The sequence below is a fragment of the Microtus ochrogaster genome, unplaced genomic scaffold (genome assembly GCF_000317375.1).
Source record: "Microtus ochrogaster isolate Prairie Vole_2 unplaced genomic scaffold, MicOch1.0 UNK21, whole genome shotgun sequence".
Lineage (NCBI taxonomy): Eukaryota > Metazoa > Chordata > Mammalia > Rodentia > Cricetidae > Microtus > Microtus ochrogaster.
Window position 1 is genome coordinate 72,165 of NW_004949119.1, and position 8,505 is coordinate 80,669.

Genomic DNA, 8,505 nt, shown 5'->3' on the forward strand with positions numbered 1-8,505 from the left:
TGAAAAATGACATTTTTGTTTATGTAATAATGTCTTGTCACACTCATGCCTGAAATAAGGGATTAGTTGGTCCATGACATTCCATTTTTGTTACTGTACACCTATTTAGAATTTATAATATATGAAAGTGTTTTAAATGTGTGCGAAAGTAAGAGTGGCCCACATTTGTTAGACGCTAATGTGAAATGTAAATGGAGAACAGAAAACTGGGTGGGATGTCCAAGATGAATAAAGTGTGAGTGGAGCCGGGGATGTAAGTCACTTTCTAGTCTGTTCAGATTTCATTTCCCCATGAACAATACAGGTTTAAAACAACAGATCTCACTAACGAAATTCTGTAGTGGGAGAAACTTGAGTTAGAGGAACTAACTGTTGAACATTTGATGAACTAAAAATACCATTTCAATTTAGAAATGACTCCTTGATTCCCTACCTGGCCTAGAGAATTGCACGGTATTTTACCATGCAGTTGAATAGTTTACATTTAATACTGACACGATAGATCCATTTTGAGAAAAGTGCACGCAAGGTTGCACAGACCAATGTGTATATGTGTGGTGAGTGTTGAACAATATCTTGTACTGGAACAAACTAACATGAAAGACAGTTTACCCAACTGGGATGAATGCGTTGTTTTAAATTTATTATCTTGTCCTTCGGTGAGCATGCCCTCCAGTGCCGAGAGAGATTCACTATGCTACTGAAAGGGTCTTCTGCACAGCAATATCCCTCACAGTCCTTGATCATCTCTTTCTTGTCCAGCTTTCCTGAGCCTTCTCTTTAGTTGCTCACAGAACATGTCCCATGTCCCATTCTACCTTCCCTCGGGACAAATCAAAATAGTCCTCCTTTTGAAGCCATCAGGAGAGGTGGTGGTGGCCAGGTAGCATCTGCCTATCAATGGGCTCCAAAAACAGCAGCAGGAGTCGAGCTGTCCCAGGCTTGGCAACCAAGTGGTAAGTGGTCAGTCTTAACTCGAGATTGCACCGGGGACTTGCTAAGGCCTGATTCGTGAGCACACAGAGGGTGGATCTGCTTTGGCGCACGCTGGCAATCATGGATTCCATCCTGTCATTTCCAGTCACAAAGTCCCTGGCAGGCAGACACAACCTCAAGCCCTCTCCTTCAGGAGGGGGGTCTCTCCAAAGCAGGAACCAGTTCTTCTAGCACCCAGGCCTGGTCCTTCTCACAGTAGGATAGAAAGACATCATAGTTGAATTGGCCTCTGAGTTTATGTCCACATAATTTCCACCAAGAATGAGTGTCTGCAGGGAGTGAAGCCAGGACCATCTATGGCAGCTAACCAGAGGAAGGATGGTCAGCGGAAGTACCAGAGTGAAACCGATGAGAAAGCCCCCAAACTCAGCGTCATGTGGGCAATTAGCAGCAAGGCCAGGGTGAAACTGATGAGAAAGCCCCCAAACTCAGCGTCATGTGGGCAATTAGCAGCAAGGCCAGGGTGAAACTGATGAGAAAGCCCCCAAACTCAGCGTCATTGTGGGCAATTAGCAGCAAGGAAGGAGAAGAGCGGAGTGTTGGAGTAGTCAGAAGTGTTGGTCATGCAGACAGATTTCTCCAGCCCACAAACAAAAGTGTTTGGGGCTTGTGTAGCCAAAGACTCCACCCAGGAAGCTTCACACTAGCAGGTGAAGGTGACATCTGAGAAATAAACATATGGAGACATCTGAGGAATCAACTCCTGGAGGCTGCTGTCCATCTCCAGAGCCAGCTCAGAGTTGAGCAGCAGCAGTTTGAAGTGGTGCAAGCTCTTAAAGCTGGACACAGAGAGGTTTCTGAGATTCAAGTGGCTCAATGCCAGTACCTGTAACTGAGGCACCTCCTTCAGGAGCATCTCTAGCTTCTTAGTACTTGACTCATAGAAAAAGTTCAGGTCTCCCAGCTCGAGCACACACAGCCTGGGCATCTCGAATAGACGGAGGTCTACTGCGTTGTCGTTTTCACACCAGAGAAGTGCTCCAGCACACGCAGCCTGGGCATCTCCAATAGACGGAGGTCTACTGCGTTGTTGTTTTCACACCAGAGAAGTGCTCCAGCACACACAGCCTTGGCATCTCCAATAGACGGAGGTCTATTGCGTTGTCGTTTTTGCTCCAGCACAGGAAGCCTTTGTGGGAAGAAGCTGCAGAGTTGACTGATTGAGACCAGGAGGCTGCAGCCAAGCAAGGTGAGGCGACGCAGGGAGGGCAAATGGATTGCGGTTGTGTCTGGTTGCCGTAACACACTGGAAGTCTCTAAAGTAAGGTTCTCCAAGAGTAAAATGGCTCTCCACTGAGAACCATAAACTGAATGCTTAATTTTACTTGTATTTCTAAGCTGAGCAGCACTGGAAACCAGGGAGGATAGACGCCCAGTGCTGTCACAGAACCCAGTTTTAGATGTCACAGCATCTGGGGACCCTGAAGTTGTGTGCCTGAGATGTGTTCTAAGTAGGTGCCCAGAAGGTTCAAGGTGGTCAGAGCAGCAATATGAGAGAGCCAGCCTGGTTTGAGTACTTTAAATCGGTTCCAACTCAAGAGTCCTCAGCCACCTCAATCCTTGCAGGCTCTCATTGGATAAACTAGAGGTGTTATTACCACTCAGCCAGAGCTCCTGGAGGAAACGCCCCACAGGGTCCTTCACATAGCTGATTGTGGGACAGATCCAGCACTCTTAAATTTGTCCTTCTGGAAGCTCGAAGGCTGGGCCCAACCTATTCATAGAGAGGTTGAGCCTCTGAAGTTGGGGTAGAGTACCGAGGAACCTGATGGGAAGTGACTGCAAGTAGTTATCATGAAGGCTAAGGAATTCCAGAACTTTATAACTTGGGATATCTCCATTTTCCAAGATGTTTTGTATTTGATTCTTCCCAAGGTCAAGTGCACGAAGCTCAGAGTAGGTCGTGGCACTCACAGGCAATTTTTATATACCTGTACCCGCAAGGGAGAGTAACTCCAAGTGGAGCAGTCCTGAGCCTGTGAGGTCAAATGTTCTTAGTGTGGTACCACCCAATATTAGGGAATGGAGTTTGAGGCCATACAAGGCTCTGCCACCAGCCTGTTTCAACTGAAGGTTTTAAGATAAATCCAGCACTTCTAGGAAGGGTACCCCTAGCTTGGTACTGGGTGTATGAGAGGAACCAAGCAAAAGTCTTGGGAAGAGCCTTTGCAGTTCCTGCAACTTTGTCAGACAGCTGTTCCTTAGAGCTAGATAACAAAGGCTGGTTGGCAGGTAGATGCAATCCCATCCTGGAGCTCTTAACATGCATCATATACTTTGGATTTAGGGACACACTGGGAACACTCCAATAAACAAGAAAGGAGTGACACATGAGCCGAGTCAGAATCTCAAGTTGTTCCCACTGATGTGTGACTCCAAGCAGGCAGGAAATCAGAGGATACCAAATCCAGGGCACCAGAAAGTTCAGAGAAGCTTATCCTAGTCTGATCTCCCTGCTGGGGATAACACCAGTTATGGGCAGAGGAGTTAGCACTAAATGCCATGGGTGTCTCTGCTTTCCTCTGGTTACTATTTCTCCTGTGTGGTAGGTAGCACACCGACTCTGGAGGTGAGGAATATCATTTGTTCATTGCTCTCTCTCTCAAGCTCCTGTGCCTCAGATTCCAATGAAGTTCAGAGGAGGCTGGAAGAGAAAAGGCTAGGACTTCATTGTAGAAGCATTTGGTTTAGCTGGAATCCATCTTCCTACTCCAAGCCTTGTCTTGTCCTTTCGCCTTATCAAAGATGTTTTTGAGCCTTGAAATGTCAAAGAGTATACCCTACAGATTTAATATTCCTTTTTCATTTTAAACTAGTTTATCTAGGATGATATCAGGAACTGGAATAGATCTTAGACCAAGGAGACACAGTGACCTTGGTTCTGAGACCCTGACACTGTAGATGTCTAGGATAGATAGTGACTTCTCTCTCAAGATTTCAAGTTTGATATTATAACCCTGAGAAGCATACAAGATTTTCCATGAACTACCACATCTCAGTTGGTCACTTAAACTGCAGCAAAGCTTAACTCAGCTGTCCTCAGGCTCTGTCTGGTCACCTCTGACCCAAGTCTTTGGTTCGCTGAAGAGGCAGATGTTTTATGGTTTGCTTTCTTTCTGGCCAGTGTCACTAACTGCTCATCTGCCTTGTCCAGAAAATTCTCTGGTATTAGGACAGCATTCCTTACCTTTGAGAAGGGAAACAGAGGGTGGTGGTGACGGCTTCAAGTTCTCAGGAAGAGTTCTTTCTCATCCCCTGCAGCATTGTGGAGCCTTCCCTCCACAGCGGCTCCTGATCTGCTGCCTGGAAGTATGACGCATCTGTTGCTAGTGACATAGGGAAGAGGGAGAGTGGATAGTTAATTTTAGGAAAGGTGGAGTGTAACTTCTCCTCAGACTTTCTCCTGTTCTTTCACAGTTTTATGACTTCCTCTTTTCTAGTCTACTCTGAAGCTTCAGTTCTCATTGTATCTTATCCTCCTGACATCTGAAAAGGCACTTTTCAGTTTTCTGGAACCTTCTCTCTCTATAAAGTAAGAGAGGCTCCTGCTTCTTGCATTTTTGCCTTTCCTTTGTTACTAGAGGAGTTTAAGGTGTCTCCCCTCTGTCAAACAGTGAGCAGAACCAGACACAAAGTAGTAGAAGTACAATGGTAGTGAAAGCACAGGCTGTGCCCCACCAGCCACGTTAGCTCCAGCAATCATACAGCCCAGAAGGTGGTGAGGGAGGGTCCAGAGCTTTTGTTATTAAAAGGCAGTGAAGAATTTCCCAAAGAGTGGGTCTTTATTCAGCTTCTAGAAGTGATTCGTCTTCTTCGTTTGTTGGAAGGGGCTCATACAAGCCTGGAACAAAAAAGCACAGTTCAAATGATGGTGTTCCTTGGTTGCTGAGTCCCACAGTTAGTTATGCAAGTATGAGCCTGTGTTAGTCTTGTATATTTGCATGCATGAGTGTGTGCAAGCTTCATGACTAGTCCTGTGTGTGTGCATTCCTAGTCATGTGGTGCAGGTGACGGGGAGCCGCCTGCACTGTCTGTATTCACAGCTCTTCTCACACGAGAAAGCCTTGGCGTGACCATTGTAAAACCAGTGGTTATCAAAGTACCCTAAGGGTCTAGAAGAGACAGGGAAGTAGCCTATCACCCTGGGGATGATAGACACCAGTTATGGGCAGAGGAGTTAGCACTAAATGCCATGGGTGTCTCTGCTTTCCTCTGGTTACTATTTCTCCTGTGTGGTAGGTAGCACACTGACTCAAGGTACTGAAACATCTTTTGTTCATTCTCTCTGTCTCTGTCTCTCTCTGTCTCTCTCTCTCCTCCCCCCCCCCTCCCCCCCCCTTCTCACTTCTGAGTGTGTGCAAACATCTGTGCACATTGGTACTAATCTTTTACCTTGTCTTGAACAGGGTCTCTGTTGTTTCTGCACTATATATGCCAGGGTAGCTGGTACAAGAACTTTCAGGGTTTCTCCTATTTCTGCCTTCACTTTCCTATGGTGCTGTGATTATAGATGCTTGTTTGGTACATCTAGCTTTTACGAATTCTAGGGACTTGAACTTAGATCCTCACACTTGTGTGTGTACCGCTGTACCAATTCTTCAGCCTCCACCCATGTCTAGACTTGATGTCTGGAATCAAATCTCTTATCTCTTTAGAGCAGGCAGGTTGCAGAAATGCCTAGGACCTTTGTGCAGGGAGTTCAATCATCTCACCAAGGCCCGAGTGCAGAGGAAGAGGAGGAGGAGAAGTGTTTCTACTTAAATTCCTACATAAATGGTAAAATACTTTCCAGAGAATACAAGTTATGGGATGTTCATATTCAGAGTCAAATCTGGCTTCAATTGTCTGAAATCCTTTGTTCAAATTAGATTTTAAACATTAGCATACAAATAAAAGTTTCCCTGGTAATTTCCTATGTACTTCATGTTGTCCTTCGGTTGATTCCCCTACTCTTCCTTCCCCCACCCCTACACCTGCCCTTCCCATGGCCTTTCTCTCCTCTTCATGCTGCCTTCTGTTTCCATGTCACATGTATTTAATTCATCACTTTTTCTCTCTCTTTCTCCACCAATGCTGACATTTCTGCCCTTTCATGGTCCCCTCTTCTGGTTTCATGACCTACAAGCCCCTCCTTATCTCCAGAATATACTCACATTTGTAAACATTTAACAAAGTTTCCTCCACATATGACAGAAAGCATAGCATATATTTCTGAGTCTGGTTTCTTGACTGAAACCTTGTTGAATGTTATTTTTTATCTGTTCTGATAGGAACAGTGTTATGAATTTGATTTTGAAGATACTTAAATAGTTCTATTTTTTTATGCCAGTCATTCTGTTATCAAATACCCTGTGAGGCTTCTACTGTGTTGAGAATATGAGACAACAACAACAACAACAACAACAACAACAATAATAATAATAATACCATAACACACAGAATTGGAGAATAATTTAAATTTATTTTTCTATACATATTCATGATTTTTGACTAAAACATGATTTTTGACTAAAAAGTTCTACATGTTTTCAATTTTTTTAAAAAATAGAATCCCACAGTTTCTTCAGCATTACAACTGTTGAGGGCCTTGACTTTTAGTAATTTTTGTCTTTCAAAGCTTACACATCCACTATCTATTATTCTTGCTATTTGGATATGAATATTTACACAAAAGGATGATCATTTCCTAAAGGAACCAGTAAACTTCTAAACTTCCATTGTTATATCCATGTTATTATTTTTTTGGTCTGGGCAAAGGACCGAAGTTTTAGTTATACCTGACTGGATAAACAGGGAGAACAGAGAACAGCCCCCATGGTAAATAAGTTTGGAGCATCAAAAGATGAAACTGCCCCAATTATGTTGCTTTGGTTTCAATAGACACATCTTCATTCTAAATAGAAAGAGGCTTCAAAGACACAAGAGACTGTCATTCAGATTTGGCTGATGCTTAACCAAATAGCCTTGGAGACATGATATAAATTTGTCTTCTTCTCTCTAGCACAGGGCCCACCTAAAACGGATAGGAAAGTCACACCAAAGTTCTTGTAGGGAAGCCCGAAATCTGATGATTTGCCAGCTAGGTGATTCAACAACTTAGGAGGCTATTCCTGTGTTTGAGGAGTAAAGGTCTTATCAGGAATATTCTTTTTTTTATTGTTAAAATTTTATTAAAAATTTTCACCTCCTCCCGTCCTTCCATTTCCCTCCCATTCCTCCCACGCTCTCCCCCTCCCTCTCCAGTCCAAAGAGCAGTTAGGGATCCCTGCCCTGTGGAAAGTCCAAGGTCATCCCCCCTCCATCCAGGTTTAGGAAGGTGAAAATCCAAACAGACTAGGCTCCCACAAAGCCAGTACATGCAGTAGGATCAAAACCCAGTGCAATTGTCCTTGGCTTCTCAGTCAGCCCTCCTTGTCAGCTACATTCAAAGAAGTCCGGTTTGATCACATGCTCCATCAGTCCCAGTCCAGCTGGCCTTGGTGAGTTCCCATTAGATCAACCCCACCGTCTCAGTGGGTGGGTACATCCCTCGCTGTCCTGACTTCCCTAATCATGTTCTCCTTTCTTCTGCCCCTCATTTGGACCTTGAGAGCTCAGTCCAGTGCTCCAATGTGAGTCTCTGTTTCTATCTCCATCCATCGACAGGTGAAGGTTCTATGGTGATATGCAAAATATCATCAGTTTGGCTAGAGGATCGGGCCATTTCAAGCTCCCTCTCCTCAGCTGTCCAAGGCACTATCTGGGGACATCTCCTTGGACACCTGGGAACCCCTCTAGAGTCAAGTCTCTTGCCAACCCTAAAATGGCTCCCTTAATTAAGATATATACTTCCCTGCTCCCATATCCACCGTTCTTCCATCCCAACCATCCCATTTTCCCAAGTTCTCCCCCTCCTCCCCTTCTCACTTTTCTCAGCCTCATATCCCCTTACCCTCACCCTACCCCCACCCCTGAGATCCCAATATTTGCCTGGCAATCATGACTACTTCCATTATCCAGGAGGATAACTGTATGTTTTTCTTCGGTTTCAGCTTCTTATTTAGCTTCTCTAGGATCACGAATTATTAGCTCAATGTCTTTTATTTATGGCTAGAATCCAGTTATGAGTGAGTACATACCATATTCATCTTTTTGGGTTTGGGTTACCTCACTCAGGATAGTGTTTTTTATTTCTATCCATTTGCATGCAAAATTCAAGATGTCATTGTTTTTTACAGCTGAGTAATAGTCTAATGTGTATATATTCCACATTTTCTTTGTCCATTCTTCCATCCTAGAGGGCATCTAGGTTGTTTCCAGGTTCTGGCTATTACAAATAATGCTGCTATGAACATAGTTGAAGAAATGCTTTTGTAGTATGATAGGGCATCTCTTGGGTATATTCTCAAGAGTGGTATTGCTGGATCCTGGGGTAGGTTGATCCCAAATTTCCTGAGAAACTGCCACACTGATTTCCAAAGTGGTTGTACAAGTTTGCATTCCCACCAGCAATGGATGAGTGTTCCCCTT

General features: G+C 44.3%; 1 pseudogene; it reads right to left on the bottom strand.

Moving 5' to 3' along the window:
• Positions 1–730: 730 nt before the first annotated feature.
• LOC101986424 lies at positions 731–3,261 on the bottom strand (annotated as a pseudogene).
• Positions 3,262–8,505: the final 5,244 nt, after the last annotated feature.